The 22983-nt window shown below is 48.6% G+C and overlaps 1 pseudogene; it reads left to right on the forward strand.

The window, feature by feature from the left end:
- The first annotated feature begins 21333 nt into the window (after nucleotides 1-21333).
- On the forward strand, nucleotides 21334-22110 carry LOC139832815 (uncharacterized; annotated as a pseudogene).
- The last annotated feature ends 873 nt before the right edge of the window (nucleotides 22111-22983 follow it).

Raw genomic sequence — 22983 nt, forward strand, 5'->3', positions numbered from 1 at the left:
TTTTGTGGGTATGGCTTCCACCCTTTAGTAACATAATCAACAGTAACAAGTATATGAGTGTTACCTTCTGAAGAGGGGAAAGGTCCCATGAATTCAAATCCCCAACAATCGAATGGTTCAATAACAAGATTATAATTCATAGGCATTTCATTGCGTCTGGAGATATTACCAACCCTTTGACATTCATCACAAGATAAAATAAACTTCCTTGCATCTTTAAAGAGAGTTGGCCAATAAAAACCTGACTGTAGAACCTTTTGCGCTGTTCTATCTCCGGCGTGATGTCCTCCATAAGCACTACCATGACATTTACTCAATATCTCCTGTTGTTCATATTCGGGAACACATCTTCGCAGAATACCATCCACTCCTTCTTTATATAAGTGTGGGTCATCCCAAAAATAATGCCTCAAGTCATGAAAGAATTTCCTCCTTTGCTGAGCTGAAAAGGTTGGAGGCAAGTACTTGGAAACAATAAAGTTAGCATAATCAGCATACCAAGGACTATCTCGCGAGCTCACCTTTATTACAGCCAATTGTTCATTTGGAAAACTATCATTAACAGGAACAGGATCATAAGCAATATTTTCCAATCTAGACAAATTATCAGCAACAGGATTATCAGCACCTTTCCTATCTATAATATGCAAATCAAATTCTTGCAACAGAAGCACCCATCTAATAAGCCTTGGCTTAGCATCTTTCTTTTGAATTAGGTATCTAATTGCAACATGATCAGTATGGATTGTAACTTTTGAATCAACAATATAGGATCTAAACTTGTCACAAGCAAAGACTACAGCTAACAATTCTTTTTCAGTTGTAGCATAATTTCTTTGAGCAGCATCAAGAGTTTTACTAGCATAATGAATAACATTCAGTTTTTTATCTACTCGCTGTCCAAGAACAACGCCTACAGCAAAATCACTAGCATCACACATAATATCAAAAGGTAAGTTCCAATCAGGAGGTTCAACTATAGGAGCAGTTGTTAAGGCTTTCTTTAGAGTTTCAAAAGCTTCCTACAATCATCATCAAAAACAAAAGGTACATCTTTTTGAAGAAGATTAGTAAGAGGCTTTGAAATCTTTGAAAAGTCTTTAATAAATCTCCTATAAAACCCAGCATGACCAAGAACACTACGAATACCTTTAACATCCCTGGGATAGGGCATCTTCTCAATTGCTTCAACTTTAGCTCTATCAACTTCAATACCTCTCTCGGAAATTTTATGTCCCAATACAATTCCTTCATTAACCATAAAGTGGCATTTCTCCCAATTAAGAACAAGGTTAGTTTCTTCACATCTCTGCAAAACTTTATCAAGGTTTCGCAAGCAATTGTCAAAAGAATTCCCGTAGACAGAAAAATCATCCATGAATACCTCTACAATATTGTCGCAAAAGCCATGAAAAATAGCAGACATGCATCTTTGAAAAGTAGCAGGAGCATTACTGATGTAGCCCCGGTCAACGACGTCGCTACACCAAGACCAACAAGTCCCCCAAGTGGACCGATGACACGAGCCCGAGTCAAAGCTCTACATGATGAGGTGAACTCGCTCCTCACCACCCTTGATCTTGGTACCCCTTTGGATGGATTGCTACCTCATGCCGACGTGTTATGTGTCATTAGGTACAAGGAGCATCAAGATCACGAAGAGGAGGACACACCATGGTCAAGAGGAGGAGAGGAGCAGCTGGACGTGAAGATGGACATGGAGCTGGACCGGAAGTCGCCCGAAGAGCGCAAGGAAGAGAAGATGGCCGGCCGGTCCAGAACCCGGTCGACCGGCCTCTCGACCGGTCACCCGGTCCAAACCGGATTTCCGCTTGTGCCATCCGGCACTATCCCGGGCCCCGAACCACGTCCGGTTGCCGCCGGTCCAGGGCCCGGTCTCTGGACCGGCCTACCCGGTCCCAGTTCGGCTCCGACCGGCCTCCTGACCGGCCTGCACGACTTAAGTCACCAAATCGGCCCGAACTTGTTTCGCTTGTACCTTTTCGGCCCGTGACGCCTTGTAAGACTATATAAGCACCCAAGACGCCCCTTCACCTCTTTAGACTTGTTTTGAACTCAAACCTACCTTTGAGCTTAGTCTCCCTTGGGTATCATCCCTCTGTAATCAAGGCACCTTGGTTGTTGACTTTGATCTTGTTGAGTGAGATTCTAGTACAAGTTACTCTCTCTCCCTCACCAAGCTCTTCCTCTCCAACCCCAATCTCTCTCCGGGAATTCCCGCCACGTGCCTCTTCCCTGAGATTCTATTGGCGTGGTCCATCGAGCCACTGAGGTAAGCATCGGTGAATCGGGTAGGTGTGCGTGCGTGAGTCTCGGAGTTCCCTCGTGTTCGTCGTGTTCTTCGTGTTCCTCGCGTTCTTCCATCTTCCCCTTGGTTTCAAGTCAATCCGCGAGATCGGGCCACACACGGGGTCTTAGACCTCATCATATGGTATCAGCAGCTCTTGGTTACCGCGGATTTGACCTCCCACCCACCCGTTGCGTTCCTAGAAAATTTTCCAAAAATCCCCAAAAATAGCCCAAATTGCCTCTTGACCGATCTGTGATTTGGTTGCGTTTTGAGTGGTTTTGGTCCATGGATTCGGTGTTGTTGTGCTTGATCTACTATTTCCCCACTTTCTAGCCTCCAATTCCATCGTTTCCCTTCGATTTGGTCGATTTGGCTTGGTTTGACTCAAGAACAGGAGAGAGAAATCGCGCTGTCCGGTTGAGCATCCGGTCAACCGGGCTGCAGACCGGCCGGCCAGCCTGTAACCCGGTCGACCGGCCGTGTAGGACCGGCCAGGCCGGCCCCTGTGTCCGGTCCAACCGGGCCCCAGACCGGGCGCCTCTTCGCGCCCCTCTTCGACCTCGTTTTCCGGCGATCACCACCACCACCACCACCACCACCATCGCAGGTATAACTTGCAGCTTTCACCTTGTAACCCCTCTTCCTTTTGCGATCTATCCCATTGAGCATTGCTTGTCTAGTGTTGCGAGACATTGCACGTGGCCCCGCATTGTGAGGTGTGTGTGTCGCGTTGAGTAAGGCATCCAAGCAAACACTCGTGTGGCAAGATAGCAAAAGCGAGGCTAACACTAATATAGTGCGTGAAAAAGCCCCAAAAACACAAAAAGAGTGCGAGTAGCACCATACATCCATACATCCATACATCCATACGTCCATACATACAAAAGTGTCCACGTGCCACCAAAGATACAAACGAGTGCAAGTGCCACCATATACAAAAGAGAAAAAGCTTTTAAGCAAAGAGAGATAGGAGAAGAGAGGCCGCGTGTGAATCTTGTTGTCTCTTCCTTTGCAACCGAAGCTTTGGCTCTCCTTGTGTTAGTGTGACACCGAGCACTTATACATACACTTTTCCGCTCACTTTTGGTTGCACTAACCCCGCTTATCTCGTGTGTGTGTTCCACAACTTTTTTCCGTGTTTATAGTGATCTTCACATTGACATTTGGATTTTTGGACCTCACCCACTTTTAACAACATACTCGATCTTGGATTTGTCTTTTGGCTTTCCACAACACTCGCCTAACACCATATTTGCTAGCTTTTGCGTGTGGTTTTGCGTGTGTTCCCGATACACTTGATCTTGCTTTCGGCTTGGTGGATTGCCTCAATACTATCTTACCTTGGTAAGAGTGCGAGGTAGTCTCCTTCCACTAACATACACAACATAGTTCTTGTCTTTCCATCATGGATAGGAACGGAGATACCAATAGGGATGAAGAGATCCTCCGCAACAGCGAGAGGTTGGCTACTCAACACAACCTATGGACGCAACGACAAGAGTTCAAGGAGCAACTCACCCTCTTCGAGACGCGCATCGATGAGCAATACGATGAGGTGGCTCACAACTTCTCCACCGTGAACCAAGACTTGGCTCTTCTTCGTGAAGCTACGGACAACTTGAATGGCCAAATGGCGGCCAACGATGCCAACATGGAGCGGCGCATGGATAGCCTCGAGCGCGCCATCACCAACTTGGGTCGTCATCGTCGACACCGCTCTACTTCCTCTTCATCAAGCTCGCCACAAGATTACTATTCTCATGGTGGCCTTTCGTCCTCAAGCTCCTCTTCAAGGCATGAAGACCATCATCGACCTCATCGCCCACAAGCTCGTCATGAAGACTCCCGCTCCAACTCTAGGCGTGGAGAAATACATCGCCATGCTCGCCCACATGAGCGTCCTCCACAAGACCAAGTCCTACAACAAGATCGTCACCAAGCGGATCGCCATGCCCACCATGGGCGTGATGGCCATTCCCAAGACCAAGGTCCTCAAGATCAACCTCGGCGAGATCTCCGTCGCCACCCTTGCCATGACCAACGTGGACGAGGAGAGCCGCACCATGATCAAGATGAGAGACCCAACATTGAGCATCGCCCTCAACCGCGACAAGATCTTCAACCACATCCTCACCGTGAACCAAGTGAAGCAAGCGTTCATCTTCAACGCCAACCCAATGCTATGGTTGGCCGTAGAAGACCTCCTATTCCTCCTCAAGCCGCAAGAGATGAAGTCGCCCCTCCTCGTAGAAGAACCTTGGAGGATGAAGAGAACATGTTTGGAAGACTCAAGTTCACCATGCCAAAGTTCAAGGGAGAAGAAGATGCCGAGGCCTACCTCTCATGGGCACTCAAGGTTGATAAGATATTCCGCATCCACAACTACTCCGGTGCCAAGAAGGTGGCTATGGCGTCTCTTGAGTTCGAGGACTACGCCAACACGTGGTGGGAGCAAGTCCTCACTCTTCGAGAAGAAAAGGGTGAACCTCCTATTGACACTTGGGAAGACATGAAGAAAGAGATGCATGCTCGCTTTGTCCCCACGCACTACATGACCGACCTCTTCAACAAGCTCCAAAAGTTGAAACAAGGCACCAAGACCGTTGAGGAGTTCTACAAGGAGATGGAGCTCACTATGATGCGAGCCAACATCCAAGAGTCCGAGGAACAAACAATTGCTCGTTTCTTCAATGGCCTTACTTACCCCATCAAGAGGATCGTCGAGTTCCAACCCTACTCCAACATGGTTGAGTTGGTCCACCAAGCATCGAAGGCCGAGCGCCAAGTGATTGAGGACATCAAGTACTCCAAGGCCAAGACCTATTTCTCCTCCAAGCTCGCTACATCGACTCCTCCTACTACATCAACTCCTCATGCTACAAGTGCCAAGGCCGACGCATCCTCTACACCATCCAAGAAACCGACTATCCAAAGTCGCATGAAGCAAACGGTCTCCTCCACCGCCTCCTCTAAGGCATCCACGGGACCCTCTAGTGTCACTTGCTTCAAGTGTGGCACCCAAGGTCACAAATCGTTTGAGTGCAAGAACACCAAGGTTATGATCACTATGGAGAATGGTGACATCGAGACGCTTGATGAGGATGAATATGAAGCCCTTGTGCAAGCCGCCGTGGAAAGTGAAGAAGCTTATGAGCAAGAAAGTGGAGAAGATCCTCTCTTATGTGAGCATGACCCAAGTCCCTCACTTGTGGTCACAAGGGTGCTAACCACACAACCTCATGCTATGGAAGAACAATGTTGCAACATCTTCCAAACCCGTGCCGGAATTGGTGGAAAATCGATCACGGTCATCATCGATGGTGGAAGTTGCCATAACCTTGCAAGCACCGAGTTGTGTGAGAAGCTCAACCTCACTCTCCGCAAGCATCCTCACCCCTACCATATCCAATGGTTGAGTGACAAGGGCAACGTCAAGATACAACATACCGTCACCGTCACTTTCAAGATTGGACCTTATGAGGACACTATCGAGTGTGACGTGGTACCCATGACGGTGTGCCACATGTTGCTTGGCCGCCCTTGGCAATATGACAAGAAGGCTATACATGATGGACTCCCCAACACATACACCTTCAAGGTCAACGACAAGAAGTTCGTGTTGTGCCCGATGACTCCTAGCCAAATCATCGCGGATAATGCGAAGGCTTTAGCGAGGGCACAACTCCGCACCCACCATAGTGAGATGAGAAGAGAGGGAGCGACCCACCACAAAGAGAGTGAGCGCCACAAGCCATATATGAGTGAGTCCAAGAGTGTCCTTCTAGCCACCAAGAGTGAGTGGAGAGAGCTCCAAGAGAACCCATCCATCATATTGCACTATGTGCTCATATGCAAGGGACACTCGTCGGCGACTAACGACTTAACCAAAATTCCTCCGTCTTTGTTGTCTCTTTTGCAGGAATTTCAAGACGTCTTCCCCGACGAGCTCCCTCATGGACTACCACCACTCCGAGGCATAGAACACCGCATCGACCTCATACCCGGCGCTCCGCTTCCAAACCGTGCCGCCTACCGCACCAACCCCGAAGAGACCAAGGAGATCCAACGCCAAATTCAAGATCTCCTCGCCAAAGGGTACGTCCGCGAAAGCCTTAGCCCTTGTGCGGTTCCCGTGATTCTTGTACCTAAACCGGATGAGACGCAATGGATGTGTATGGATTGTCGCCCCATCAATGCCATTACCGTCCGTTACCGCCATCCCATTCCGCGTTTAGATGACATGCTTGATGAACTTAGTGGTGCCACGATTTTCTCTAAAGTCGATTTGCGTAGTGGTTACCATCAAATCCGCATGGCTATTGGTGATGAATGGAAAACGGCATTCAAGACCAAACTCGGTCTCTATGAATGGCTCGTTATGCCTTTCGGTCTTTCCAATGCTCCATCTACTTTCATGCGCCTCATGAATCACATCTTGCGTCCTCTCATTGGCAAGAGCGTGGTTGTCTACTTCGATGATATTCTTATTTATAGCAAAAACCTCGAGGACCATGTGCAACATGTGAGAGAGGTCTTGTGCATCTCGCGTCATGAAAAGCTTTATGCTAACCTCCCCAAGTGCACCTTTGCTCAAAACAAATTGGTTTTCCTTGGCTTTGTGGTTTCCGCTAATGGGATTGAAGTTGATTCTTCCAAGGTGGAGGCCATCCACAATTGGCCTACTCCTACAAATGTTGGTCAAGTCCGAAGCTTCCATGGACTTGCCGGGTTTTACCGCCGCTTTGTGAAAGATTTTAGCACCATTGCTTGCCCTTTGAATGAACTTACCAAGAAGAATGTTCCGTTTGTTTGGGGCAAGGCCCAACAAAATGCTTTTGATGAGTTGAAGAAACGCCTTACCGAAGCTCCCCTTCTTGTTCTTCCAAATTTTGCAAAAACTTTTGAGATTGGAGTGTGATGCAAGTGGGCTTGGTATTGGTGGTGTTCTTATGCAAGAGGGCAAACCCGTGGCATACTATAGTGAGAAGTTAGATGGCGCACGCCTCAACTATCCTATATATGACAAGGAGCTCTACGCTTTAGTTCGTGTTCTTGAAGTTTGGCAACACTATCTTTGGCCAAAAGAGTTTATCATTCATTCCGACCATGAGTCCTTGAAATATTTGAAAAGCCAACACAACTTGAACAAACGACACGCAAAATGGGTCGAGTTCATTGAGTCCTTCCCATACGTGATCAAATACAAGAAGGGCAAGGACAATGTTGTGGCGGATGCTCTTTCCCGCAAAAACACCCTTTTGCTAACTCGTTTGGATTTTCATGTTTTGGGACTTGAAGAGATCAAAGAACTCTATCCTTCCGATTCTTTTCTTTGCTCCAATTTTTGAGAAATGCTCCATTGAGCGAGGAGTGGATGATTTCTATTTGCATGATGGCTATTTGTTTAAAGCTAACAAGATTTGCATTCCCGAGTCTTCGCTTCGAAAATTGCTTTTGCAAGAGTCTCATGGAGGAGGTCTTATGGGTCACTTTGGCCGTGATAAGACACTTGCGATGCTCTCCACTCATTACTATTGGCCAAAGATGAAGCGAGATGTGGAACGCCTTTGCCGCCGGTGCACCACTTGCTTACAAGCTAAGTCTACCTCCAACCCTTATGGTCTTTACACTCCATTACCTATTCCGTATGCACCATGGACCGATATTAGCATGGATTTCGTTCTAGGCTTGCCTCGCACTAAGCATGGTCATGATTCCATCTTTGTTGTAGTGGATAGATTCTCTAAGATGGCTCATTTCATACCTTGCCATAAGAGCGACGATGCTTCACACATTGCTTCATTGTTTTTCAGGGAAATTGTCCGCCTACATGGAGTACCGCAAAGCATTGTGTCGGATCGAGACGTCAAGTTCATGAGTTATCTTTGGAAGTCGCTCATGGCGAAGTTTGGAGTCAAGCTCTGGTTCTCATCATCATCGCACCCGCAAACGGATGGCCAAACGGAAGTGGTCAATCGAAGCCTCTCCACCCTCCTACGCATCCTCGTGAAGAAGAACTTGAAGTCATGGGAGGAGGGCCTTCCTCACGCCGAGTTCGCCTACAACCGCGCCAAGCACACGACTACGTCAAGGAGCCCCTTCATGGTCGTCTATGGCTTCGAACCTTACACGGCACTCGACATACTTCCGCTTCCCCTCCACGAGCGCATCAACATGGACTTCGACAAGCGCACCGCCGCCGTCAAGAAACTACATGAAGAGACAAGGGCAACCATACAAGAACATGTTCTTCGTCAGGCCAACCGCATCAACGCCAAGAAGAAGGCAAGAATATTCGAAGAAGGAGACCTCGTTTGGATCCACCTCCGGAAGGAACGGTTCCCTCATGAGCGCAACTCCAAGCTCAAGCCAAGAGGAGATGGCCCCTTCAAGGTCCTCAAACGCATCAACAACAACGCTTACGTCATCGACATACCAACATCCAAGTACTTGGTTAGCAACACGTTCAACGTCTCGGACTTGTCACCCTATCATGGAGATGAGGAGGTGCAAGAGTCGAGGACGACTCTTTCCCAAGGGGGGGGAGATGATGTAGCCCCGGTCAACGACGTCGCTACACCAAGACCAACAAGTCCCCCAAGTGGACCGATGACACGAGCCCGAGTCAAAGCTCTACATGATGAGGTGAACTCGCTCCTCACCACCCTTGATCTTGGTACCCCTTTGGATGGATTGCTATCTCATGCCGACGTGTTATGTGTCATTAGGTACAAGGAGCATCAAGATCACGAAGAGGAGGACACACCATGGTCAAGAGGAGGAGAGGAGCAGCTGGACGTGAAGATGGACATGGAGCTGGACCGGAAGTCGCCCGAAGAGCGCAAGGAAGAGAAGATGGCCGCCGGTCCGTAACCCGGCCTCGACCGGCCTCGACCGGTCACCCGGTCCAAACCGGATTTCCGCTTGTGCCATCCAGGCACTATCCCGGGGCCCCGGAACCACGTCCGGTTGCCGCCCGGTCCAGGGCCCGGTCTGGACCGGCCTGCCCGGTCCCAGGCCCGGTCTGACCGGCCTCCTGACCGGCCTGCACGACTTAAGTCACCAAATCGGCCCGAACTTGTTTCGCTTGTACCTTTTCGGCCCGTGACGCCTTGTAAGACTATATAAGCACCCAAGACGCCCCTTCACCTCTTTAGACTTGTTTTGAACTCAAACCTACCTTTGAGCTTAGTCTCCCTTGGGTATCATCCCTCTGTAATCAAGGCACCTTGGTTGTTGACTTTGATCTTGTTGAGTGAGATTCTAGTACAAGTTACTCTCTCTCCCTCACCAAGCTCTTCCTCTCCAACCCCAATCTCTCTCCGGGAATTCTGCCACGTGCCTCTTCCTCGGAGATTCTATTGGTGTGGTCCATCGAGCCACGGAGGTAAGCATCGGGTGTATCGGGTAGGTGTGCGTGCGTGAGTCTCGGAGTTCCTCGTGTTCGTCGTGTTCTTCGTGTTCCTCGCGTTCTTCCATCTCCCCCCTTGGTTTCGAAGTCAATCCGCGAGATCGGGCCACACACGGGGTCTTAGACCTCATCAATTACATAAACCAAAAGGCATACGTATATAAGCATAAGTTCCATAGGGACAAGTGAAAGTGGTTTTCTCTTGGTCTTTAGTTTTAACAGCAATTTGTGAATGCCCAGAATAACCATCAAGAAAGCAAAATGAGTATTTTTAGACAACCTTTCTAACATTTGATCAATAAAAGGTAAAGGGTAATGATCTTTCTTAGTAACTTTATTAACTTTTCGATAATCAATGCACATTCTATACCCCACAACTACTCTTTGAGGGATGAGCTCATCATTATCATTAGGTACAACAGTCATTCCTCCTTTCTTAGGAACACAATGCACAGGACTAACCCATCTACTATCAGCAATAGGATATATAATACCAGCTTCAAGAAGTTTTAATACCTCATTTCTTACCACATCCTTCATCTTAGGAATTAGACGACGCTGATGTTCAACAACAGGCTTTGCATCATCTTCCATATTAATGGCATGTTGGCAAATAGAGGGAGAAATCCCCTTCAAGTCATCAAGAGTGTAGCCAATAGCTCCTCGGCGTTTTTCAATATTTCCAATAACCTTTCTTCCTCGAACTCTGAAAGCTTAGAACTAATAATAACAGGATATATTTTCTTATCATCAATATGAGCATATTTAAGATTATCAGGCAACGGTTTTAAATCAAAAACAGGATCTTCCTTTGGTGGTGGTGTTGTACCTAGATCTTCAACCGGTAAATCATGTTTAAGAATAGGTTGACGAAGGAAAATTTCATCAAGCTCATTTCTTTCTTCCCTAAAGACTTCACTCTCACTATTCTCCAAATGTTGCTGCAAAGGATTATTAGGAGCAAGAGCAATAGATGCACACTGTTCAACTCTAAAATCATTATTAGGCAAATCAGCTTTATAAGGAGTTTTAGCAAATTTAGAGAAATTAAACTTGTAAGATTCACCATCAAATTTAGTCACAATTTTCTCCTTCTTGCAATCTATAACAGCTCCACAAGTATTTAGAAAAGGTCTACCAAAAATGATAGGACAATACTTACTAGCTGCAGAACCAAGTACCAAAAAGTCAGCAGGATATTTAATCTTACCACATAGAACTTCCACATCTCGAACAATACCAATTGGAGAGATAGTTTCTCTATTAGCTAGCCGAATAACCACATCAATATCTTCAAGTTCACAAGAACCAATTTCATGCATGATCTCCGTGTAAAGCTCATAAGGAATAGCACTAATACTTGCACCAATATCGCATAAACCATAATAACAATGATCACCAATTCTAACAGATAGCATAGGAACACTAGTTTTCCTAGACTTATTAGGATGTGAAACAATATTAGAAGCATCTTCACAGAAAATAATATGACCATCTTCCACATTTTCAAATACAAGATCTTTAACTATTGCAATAGCAAAGTTCAACCTTTATTTGCTCTTCGTGTTCTATAGGTTTCTTTTCAGCTTTATTAACTGCACTATTTATAACAGAATACTCCTTCATTTTAGCAGGGAAAGGAGTTTTTTCAATATAAGCTTCAGGAAGAACATGATCAACAGTTTCAATTACAACACATTTATTTATAGACGAATCAATTTTATCTTTATACGGTTCATGATACTTATCAAAATTCTTCCTAGGCAATTCAAAATGAGAGGCAAAAGCTTTATAAAGATTTGCAACGACTTGAGAATCAAGACCATAAGTAGCACTCATATTACGAAATTTATCAGTATCCATAAAAGTTTCAATGCATTTATAATCATAGTTTATACCTGACTCTCTACCTTTGTCATTCTCCCATCCTTCAGTATTCTCCTGTATCCGATCAAGAAGGTCCCTTTTAAACTCTTCTTTGTTGCGTGTAAATGATCCAGAACAAGAAGTATCCAGCAAGGTCTTATCTTGAAAAGAAAGTCTTGCATAGAGATTATCAATGATAATATTACCAGGAAGCTCATGAATGGGGCATTTGAGCATTAAAGACTTCAATCTCCCCCACGCTTGGGCAATACTCTCTCCATCATGAGGCCAGAAATTATATATGCGGTTCCGGTCTTTGTGAATTTCACTTGGAGGATAGAATTTAGAATAAAATAGGGGCACAATATCATTCCATTCAAGAGAATCCCCATTCTTCAGTAATTTATACCAATGCGCCGCTTTACCAGACAGCAATATAGAGAATAGTTTCTTCCTAACTTCATCCATAGCAATACCTGCACACTTGAATAAACCGCATAATTCATGTAAGAACAGTAAATGATCTCCAGGATGGACAGTTCCATCCCCTTCATAGCGGTTATCCACAACACGTTCAATAATTTTCATAGGTATTTTGTATGGAACCTCTTTCTCACCTGGCGCCTCATCCACTACCTTTTCAGTAGTAGTAGATTTTGCAAAAAAAAATTCAAGAGATGATCTCTCCATAATGAATTATAGCAGCAGGCAGAAATAAAATCAGCACGAACAGTAAAAGTTTCCCTTACCAATTCCACTTACCAATAGCGCTTCACTCCCCGGCAACGGCGCCAGAAAATAGTCTTGATGACCCACAAGTATAGGGGGCGTATCGTAGTATTTTCGATAAATAAGAGTGTCGAACCCAACGAGGGGCAGAAGGTGTTGACAAGCAGTTTCGATGAAGGATTCACTGTAAATGCTCACAAACAAGTGTTCAGGGGGTTTTGATGTAGCAGATGAATAAAGCACGAGTAAGTAAAATGCGAGAGTAATAATTGCAGTGAGTGGCCCAATCCTTTTTAGCACAAAGGACAAGCCGGTTTGTTTACTTATAATGACCAAACGTTCTTGAGGACACACGGGAATTTAGTCTAGTGCTTTCGCTTCCTATAGCTGATTAATCTTCATTGTTTTGATAAGTGTTGTGTGGGTGAACCTATGCTAATGCACCGCCCTTCCTAGGACTAATACATACTTGTGATTATACCCCTTGCAAGCATCCGCAACTACAAGAAAGTAATTAAGATAAATCTAACCACAATCTAAAACTCTGAGATCCTGCTATCCCTCCTGCATCGATATACCAACGGGGGTTTAGGTTTCTGTCACTCCGGCAACCCCGCAATTGGCAAACAAGTACAAGATGTATTCCCCTAGGCCCATAAAGGTGAAGTATCATGTAGTCGACGTTCACATGACACCACTAGAAGAATAACACCACAACTTAAATATCATAACATTGAATATTACCCAACATAATTCACTACTAACATTTAGACTTCACCCATGTCCTCAACAACTAAACGAACTACTCACGAGACATCATATGGAACATGATCAGAGGTGATATGATGATGAATAACAATCTGAACATAAACCTTGGTTCAATGGTTTCACTCAATAGCATCAATAATGATGTAGCCCCGGTCACCGACGTTGCTACACCAAGACCATCAAGTGCAACCCCGCCTATCGTCGACGCTACACCATGGCCAAAGAGTCCCCCAAGTGGACCTTCAACCCTAAACCACGCTACACGCGACAAGGTGAACTCCTTCCTCTCGATACTCGACCTCGTCAATACCTTGAATGGAATGCTACCTCATATCGGTGTGCTACATATCATTAGGTACAAGAATCATCGAGGAACCGGAGAGGAGGAACACCCATGGTGCAAGGAAGCGAGGGAAGGGAAGAGGAACCATTCATCATGGTGCAAGGAAGAAGGAAGAAGAAGCAGAAGAAGGAGAAGGGGCCCCAGCCCGCTCGCATCGACGCTTCTCCGCATCGTCGGAGCCTGGACGCGGCATCGCGGCCTACACACCCGGCATCGCGGCCCAGGATGCCGGTGATCGGCCGGCCTGCTCACCTCTGCATCGCTGCCCTGGGACGCCGGCACTGCCGGCCCCACCCGCTCGATGACGCCTCAAAGACCCAAAGCCGAAGATCGTTGCCGATCTCGACTTCCAGATCGGCCGTCCCTCCCGAGTTGACTTCATCCCAACCGTCTATTTAGCATCTATGGTCACCAATACTTTATTGTAATGCCCCTTTTACCCCTGGACGGATCTGGGCCTATATATAGCTCATCCCTCTCCCCAAATTAGGGTTAGACAAGATTAGGCTTAGACTACATGAGCTTTGTCTCCCTAGAACTATGTTCTTTGTATCAAGACACTCTTGAGTGATTTCTACTCTTCATGGATGATTCAAGGCTACCCCTCTCTCATCCAAGTTCTAGTTGAGATCTCCTCACCAATCTCCCACTTGTTAGATTCTACCCAAGGGTCTCTCTAAGAAGTGGTTCTATTGGCTTGGTCTAACCTACCAAGGGAGTAAATTTGGTTTGTGTTGGGTTGTGTGTGTGTGTTCTTATTTGGATCTTGTGTTCTTCATCCTCTTCCCCCTCAATCACCCACTCACTTGGTCAAATTCGTGGGATCTGGGCACATCCTTGCCCTTAGGCCACATCAAATGGTATCAGAAGCTCTTGGTTAGCCCGGATTTGACCCCCATCCACCCAAATTCGCCCCAAAAATTTTCTCCAAAAAATTCCCAAAAAATAGCCCTAAATTGCCTTTGGTCAGATCTGTGATTTTATTGCGTTTTTAGTGGTTTTGGTCCAATGATTTCGTGTCCCTAAGGTTGATCTATCTTTTCCCCATCATTTCCCCTTCAATTTCATCCGATTTCATGCGAATCTGAGGATTCTTGGTCCGCCCGTGGTCAAAAATCGAAGAACAGCTCGAGCTGTTCTTGCTGCCCGGCACTGCCGGCCCTGTTTCGGCGGCACTGCCGTGCCCGCCGGCACTGCCGGCGCCTCTTCAGCGGCACTGCCGCTCGCCTTCATCTTCCGCCTCACAGCCCTGCCCCGGCTCGATCCCCACCGCGCGCGCGCCAAGCTGCCAACCGCCCGCCACCTCGCTGCTCCTCGCTCGCCTGTGCTGCATCGACCCCGCCTACCCCGCCGCGCCTCCCTCACCCCGCTCCCGTCGCGACCACGCTTGGCCGCCGCTCGCCTGCCAGCCGCCCGCCTCCAAGCGCGCCCCGCACACCACTCCGCTGCCGCCACGCCCATCCCCATGCATCGCCGGCCGCCTGCCGCCCCTGGACTCGATCTCCGCCGACGGCCGCCGCACAGCTCCCGCTGCCAGCCCACGCCCTAGGCCCGCGCCGCCCCTCGCCTCGCGAAGCAGCAACGCCGCGCGTTGCCCAAGCTCCACGACCGCCACGCCAAACACCACCACGCCGACCCGTGCGCACGCCCGCTCCTCGATCAGCCGCCGGCCACGCGCCCAAGTCACTCATCGCGCGCTGCCACTGCCGATTCCTTGCCGCACGCGCAGATACAGCTCTCCTTCCACGCAAGAAAATTTTGACGCCGGCAGTTCCGGCCACAGCACCACGGCACTGCCGCCAAGCGCAGTCCGGCACTACCGGCCATATCACAGCGGCACTGCCGGCCCTGTACATACGCTGTTCCAATTTCGCCCAATTCTGACTCATCTTTTTGCCCCAAATTTTGACAACTTTCCGGCGTCCGTTTGACCCCAAACTTTCACAGTTATCCCTTTTCATAGTGACTCTAATTTTGACACCGTTTCCGAAATTTTCCGACTCCAAAATTTTGACACCTTCGATCGCTTGTCGTGACCCAAATTTTCGGGCATTGACTTATTTTTGCTCGGTTTCCGTTTTGGAGTGCAAGGATTGTCTTTCGAGCTTCCGCGCCTACATTGACACCGCGGCGACACCTTCGGCACCCCGGACTCCGGCGCAACTACGACACCATCGTCGCCATCATCGCAAGTTGTGTGTTCCGACACCGCCTAACATATTCATCTAGGTATAACTTGCTCCTAACCTTGTAGCCCCTCTTCCTTTTGCGATCTATCCTATCGAGCATTGCTTATCAAGTGTTGCGAGACATTACACGTGGCCCCGATTGTGAGGTGTGTGTGTCGTGTGGAGTAAAGCTTCTAAGCAGACACTCGTGTGGCAAGATAGCAAAAGCGAGCTAACGCTAACATAGTGCGAGAAAAAGCCGCCAAAACACAAAAAGAGCAAAAGAGTGCAAGTGCCACCATACATATACAAAAGAATGTCAAGTGCCACCATATACAAAAGAGTAAAAAGCTTTTAAGCAAAAGAGAGAGAAGAGAAGAGAGGCCGCGTGTGAATCTTGTTGTCTCTCAAGTTGCAACCAAAGCTTTGATCTCTTCTTGTGTTAGTGTGACACCGAGCACCCTTGCTTTTGGGTTCTTACACTTTTCCGCTCAATCCTTGGTCGCACTAACCCCGTTCATCTCGTGTGTGCGTTCCATATCCTTTCCGTGTTTCCATGATCACCATTTGGACATTTGATTTTTGGAGCTTACCCACTCTTAACAACATACTTGATTTCGGATTTTGACTTTTGGCTTTCCACCATTCCTCACCTACCACCATATTTGCTAGCTTTTGCGTGTGTTTTTGTGTGTGTACCCAACACAAATTGAATTATCTCTTGGTTTAGTTAGTTGACCCAATTCTATCCCTTCAAGGTGAGACTTGACGGTAGTTTCTTCCACTAACACCCACCATATAGCTTTTGTCGTGCTAACATGGATAGTGAAGAAGAGGATATGGCGGACTACATGGACTACTTCGAGGAGGATACCTCTTCAAGCACCGCGGATGTGGAGGAACATGTGGAGCTCTACTCCGACTATGGCTCCGCAAGCATCACCGACATCTCCGACATCGAGGAGCTCGACAACGACCATGGCTCCCCAAGCATCATCGACATGGACGACATGGTGGAGCACAACCTTGAGGACGACATCGACGAGCTCTACATCGACAATGGCTCACCACTCATGGACGACATGGTGGAGCAACGCCACGAGTACGACATCGACACCATGGCGGAGCCTCACCTACGCTCCATGATGAGCAAAGACGATGCTCCCAAGTACACCTACGTCCCCAATGGAGCTACATATGAAGATAGAGGACCTCCAAGATGGCACCATCATATGGAGCATCAAGAGCGTCCTCAACATGAGCGTCATCGACACACTTCTCCGAGCTCCACAAGGCGCCACCATGAGAGTGCTTATGCACAAGATCATCGACATCAAGGACATCATATGGAGCTTCAAGGGCGTCCCCAACATGATCGTCATCGACACTCTTCTCCAAGCTCCACAAGGCGCCGCAAGCAACATGCCACGTCGCATGAGCCATCATCTAGGCATGGCAAGGACCGTCATCGACTCACACCATCTCATGATAGTCGTCGACCACTACCACCTCATGGTCTTCATCGACACACATCACCACATGATCGTCGCCGCCACAAGCCACCGCATGATCGCCATCGACAAACATCTTCCACGGATCTTCGACGACACCACTCAAGCCATGGTGATGATGCCCGAAGACGAGAGCCTCGACATGAAGACGACCACCGCCACCATACGGTGTCTACCACTCCGAGGATGGCAAGTGCACATCGTGCATACCTTCCTCATACGGCGACTTCCACCTCTAGTGCCACCACCACAATGGCCTCTACCTCGTCACATGCCTATGGACTCCGATGCTACAAGTGCAAGCAACAAGGCCACCCTCCACGGGAATGTCCCAATCTCCTATGTGAGGTGTGCAAGGCCAAGGGTCATGAGGCATGGCAATGCACAACGCCAAGCGCCAAGAAGCTCTACTTCGACGAGCTCAATGCACAAGTCTCCAAGATGCCTATCGCGCCCACACTTCAAGATGAAGATCGCCAAGATCAACTCAAGGTTGATGTGGATCCGAGCCTAGCTCTCTACTACACCACGACGCCACCGCTTGAGGATGACTTGGGAGGCGATGGAGTTGAGCATGGTGAGCATGGGATTCTCCCTTCACCTACGGAGGCGCATGGAGTTGAGATGGTTGAGCATGGGAATTTCCCTTCAACCAAGGAGGCGCATGGAGATGAGAAAGTCGAACCTACTCCCCTATGCTTCATTGATGAGTGGGTACCAATCCCATGTGAGGATGAGAGCCACTTAGCCCACTTGAGTGAGAGTGATAGTGAGTTGAGTGACTTCCACCCCATATGCGAGTTTGAGTGCTTCCATTTGGAGGACATGAGTGATACACAAAGTGAGTTGAGAGAGGTAGATGGTAGGTCCATGGAGGACATCACATTTGCTAACACCTTAACCTCTCCCTCTTTGTTGTCTCCTTATGTTGCACTAGGTTCCGAGGAGGACGAGTTCCCGATCATGGAGACGATGTACATGGTGCATGACGACGATGATATCTCACCATGCTTGCTCCAAGATGGACATGTCGACCACATGGATCCTCCTACTTCCACCACACCTACTTCAAATGAGTCGCCCGACAAAGGTAACAACATAGGTGTTGGTGATGCCATGATCCCACTAGTGGACATGATGATTTATGAGCGCATGCATGATCTTGATGATCCATTTGCTACGTCACATGCTACTTTCATGTTCCCATGTGATACTTTGCTTGACAACATTGTTGATCATGTGGATTTGAGTGCTTGTGATACCTTGAACATGCCATGCTATGAGAGCTTTAATTTCTCCACCATTGCTTGCAACATGTCGACCACTTGCTCTTTACCATGTATTGCTTGCAATGATAATGATAATGATGACATTAGCTTCCGCATGCTTTGCCCTTCATGCTTACTCCATTCCATGATCCTTGCATCCAAGATTGTGAACAATTGCTCTTTCTTATGCTTGGAATGCAAGAATGCTTATTTCGTTGTACATGAGATGGCCCCCATAGCTTTCTCAATTTTTAATGATCATGAGTTACCACATGCTAGGAATGCACCTTCATGCCATTTGCACTATCGCCATGCATTTCATACTATCTTGCTTGACACTAATGGTGATGTGCACAAGTCTTGGAACATCATGATGGATGATGTGTTCCTCTACCATGCACATACGCTCTTTGTTTTGCTCATTCCATGTGTAGGTACCCGACCATCAACTTCCACCGCTACGGAGCATGAGCTCACGAAACGCGCAATTGAGAGCTACCCCAACAAGGACCTTACCCGCGGGAATCACACCAAAGGGTATGTTCCCAAACGCCTTCGCCCTCGTGTGTTTCCGGCTTGTCTTGTCGAGCTTTCGGTTTGGCCCATTTCCTCGTCACCTCTTTTGCCTCTTTTGCAACATATCTTGATACATCTTGTTGGCACAATGATTGTGGTATGTCTTGATGCTTTCATCATACACTCCGAGAATCTCAAGGACCATGTCATACATGTGAGAGACACCTTATGCATCTTGTGCCACATGTCACACAAAAAGTTGCTCTTCTTCGGATTTTTCATTTCATCTTTGGCATTTGCAATGGATTCTTTCACACTTGAGGAGGCTCATACTCGGCTCACGCCAACCATACTCTCCCAAGCTCGAAGTCTCCATCGTTTTGCCATTGCACATAACAATTTTGCCCCAAATTTTGCCGCCGATACTTGCCTTTTGTTTGTTCCATTTGCTTGGGACAAGGCCACACCACACATTCTTCACACCATACAACTCTTACATGCACAAACTTTTGACCTTCCACATGTTGGATACACCCACACTATTTTGGTTCCCAATTTTGCCAATTGCATCTTGGAGTTTTCCCTTCGCAAGTGGTTTTTCTCCAAGTTCTTCTTCGACCGCGACTCCCCAACTCTACATGGGACAACCGTCATGGACTACCTCTTCGATGAGGAGGAACAAGAGTCGAGGACGACTCTTCCCCAAGGGGGGGGAGATGATGTAGCCCCGGTCACCGACGTTGCTACACCAAGACCATCAAGTGCAACCCCGCCTATCGTCGACGCTACACCATGGCCAAAGAGTCCCCCAAGTGGACCTTCAACCCTAAACCACGCTACACGCGACAAGGTGAACTCCTTCCTCTCGATACTCGACCTCGTCAATACCTTGAATGGAATGCTACCTCATATCGGTGTGCTACATATCATTAGGTACAAGAATCATCGAGGAACCGGAGAGGAGGAACACCCATGGTGCAAGGAAGCGAGGGAAGGGAAGAGGAACCATTCATCATGGTGCAAGGAAGAAGGAAGAAGAAGCAGAAGAAGGAGAAGGGGCCCCAGCCGCCTGCATCGACGCTCCAAGCATCGTCGGGCTCGGACGCGGCAGACCGGCGGCCTACACACCTCGGCAAGATCGGCTGCTCAGGATGCCGGCATCGCCGGCTCGCTCACTCCTGCATCTGCGGGCCCCCGCACGCCGGCATCGCCGGCCCCACCCGCCGATGACGCCTCGAAGACCTGTGCCGGCACTGCCGCTGATCCCTGACCGCACCGCTGGCCCCTCCCGAGTTGACTTCATCCCAACCGTCTATTTAGCATCTATGGTCACCAATACTTTATTGTAATGCCCCTTTTACCCCTGGACGGATCTGGGCCTATATATAGCTCATCCCTCTCCCCAAATTAGGGTTAGACAAGATTAGGCTTAGACTACATGAGCTTTGTCTCCCTAGAACTATGTTCTTTGTATCAAGGCACTCTTGAGTGATTTCTACTCTTCATGGATGATTCAAGGCTACCCCTCTCTCATCCAAGTTCTAGTTGAGATCTCCTCACCAATCTCCCACTTGTTAGATTCTACCCAAGGGTCTCTCTAAGAAGTGGTTCTATTGGCTTGGTCTAACCTACCAAGGGAGTAAATTTGGTTTGTGTTGGGTTGTGTGTGTGTGTTCTTATTTGGATCTTGTGTTCTTCATCCTCTTCCCCCTCAATCACCCACTCACTTGGTCAAATTCGTGGGATCTGGGCACATCCTTGCCCTTAGGCCACATCAAATAATAAGTAGAAATCAATACCGGGAGAGTTTCCCCTATCAAACAATCAAGATCCAACCCTAATTGTTATAGCGGTGATAAGGTGCAGCGGTGGAGATGGCGGTGATGATGATGAAGATGATGGTGATGATGATGGAGATGATGTCCAGCTCAATGACGATGACGATGGCGTCGATTTCCCCCTCCGGGAGGGAATTTCCCCGGCAGATTTCAGCCTGTCGGAGAGCTCTTTTCTCTCTGGTGTTTTCCGCCCCGCAGAGGCGGCTGTGACTCTTCGCGACTATTCTCTGGAGCTTAGGTTTTCGAGACGAAGAAGTACGCGAAGGAGAGGAGGCCAGAGGGGGCTGTGGGCCCCCTCCCCACAAGGCGGCGCGGCTAGGCCTGGGCCGGCGCCGGCCTATGGGGGGCCCATGGTGGCCCTCCTCGGCTCCTCCTTTTGGCTATCTTCGTCTTCTGGAAAAATAAGATTTTCCGTGTAATTTCCTTCAATTGTTGATCTTCCGAAATATTGCATTCTGACAGTGAGTTTTCCAGCAGAATCCTGGCTCCGGTGCGCGATTCTCCAATAATCATGAAACATGCAAAATAGATGAAATAACATAAGTATCACCTCTAAATATGAAATATATCAATGAATAACAGTAAATTATGATATAAAATAGTGATGCAAAATGGACGTATCAACGTGCGCCGGCGGTGGTGCGACGCGGGGTACGCGTGAGCGGGGTACGAGAGGGTGTGGGTCGGCGAGGTGTGCGAGCTCGCGTCAGCAGGGGTCACCTGCAAGGCCAATGCCGCCGCGCTCTGCGCCGCCTGCGACGCCGACATCGACACCTCGAATCCGTTCTTGCGCCACCACGAGCACGTCCCCGTGCAGCCCATCGGAACGCCGTCTTCTGACCAGGATGCCGCCCTCGTGATATCGTTCGGCGTCCAAGAGAAGTAGGGCGCCGTGCTGAACCTTAACGACAATGTGCTGGATCAGGCTTTCGACGCTGGCGGCGACTAAGACGGCGTGAAGCTAGACTTCGTGTTCACGGATGTGATGGTGGACCCGTTCTTTGGCTCAGACCTCCCGCGCTTCCCGCACGCCGACAACAGCTGAATCATCGAGCTTGACTTCACGTAGGCAGGGATCATCGTCGGAGGTCGGGCTGGTGCCGGATGCGATGTGTGGCCGCGCTAGCGGAATCATCGAGCTTGACTTGACGCAGTCCAACGCGCCCCCACTCCTAGCCACAGAGTTTCGTCGGTAGATGTGGGGGAAATGCCGGAACAGACCATCAAGGACGCGTCCCGGAAGGGCCGCTTCGCCAAGCACACCGACAACACTTACGCCGATGCCGACGCGGCCCGCGTGCTCGACTTTGGCAAACTACGGCGTCGTGCCCATCTTCTGAGGCCGCGAGAGCGACCAGAACGCTGGCGGGGTGCCCACTAATCGTCATCCCACGGTTCTCCTCTGTCTGTGCGCCATCACTGGTCGCCATCTCCGCAAGCGGTCGTGTCGCCGCCGTTGCGAGCCGTGCGCGCTGCGACCTGACCCGACCTAGTCCATGGAGAACTGCCTCCGCGAGGTTGCAGCGTCCAGCAGAAGAGGCAAACATTTATTGATGGAGTACTTAATTATTTTATCATCTCTCTCCATAAAGGAGGCCCACATATGTATTCATTGTCCATTTGTTACCTGCAATACGAGAAAACACACTCCAGCAGTGGACCCCACACGAGTTGCTGGACCAATGAGAGGCTGATTTGAGGCAGGATCACATGCCGCCGGTGACGTGGGCATTACCCTTCGGGTAACCGACATTGCCCTATCCCGTACAACCTAATTGGAGGCCCATGAAGGCACTCGATGGCAAGACGGGCCACTTGGATGACGCAGCAGAAGATTCCTTGGCGGACAAGACAAGGAAGGAGCCGAACAAGGAAAGTTTAGAGCTAGGACTACTGTAAACCTAGTCGTACCCGGTTGGACCTCTTGAGACCTGGCATCCTATATAAAGGCCAGGAGAGGGGCTGCCGAGGGACAGGATCAATCATAGCAATCTTAGCCACCAGAAGTCTAGAGCTAGGTCGCCGCAACACTTAGCCTCTCGACGAGATCTCACCCGAACTCTTCGGCACCCCATTGTAACCCAATATTCTCATAATCAAGATCAGACAGGCAGGACGTAAGGGTTTTACCTCATCAAGGGCCCCGAACCTGGGTAAATCGCTCTCCCCGCTTGTCTGTGAACCGATGTATCGTGTCAGCCTACAGGTTTCCATCAACCCTAAGCCCCAATCGAAGGGCATTGCCGAGGAGTAC

This window comes from Lolium perenne, chromosome 1 (genome assembly GCF_019359855.2).
Source record: "Lolium perenne isolate Kyuss_39 chromosome 1, Kyuss_2.0, whole genome shotgun sequence".
In the NCBI taxonomy this organism is placed as follows: domain Eukaryota; kingdom Viridiplantae; phylum Streptophyta; class Magnoliopsida; order Poales; family Poaceae; genus Lolium; species Lolium perenne.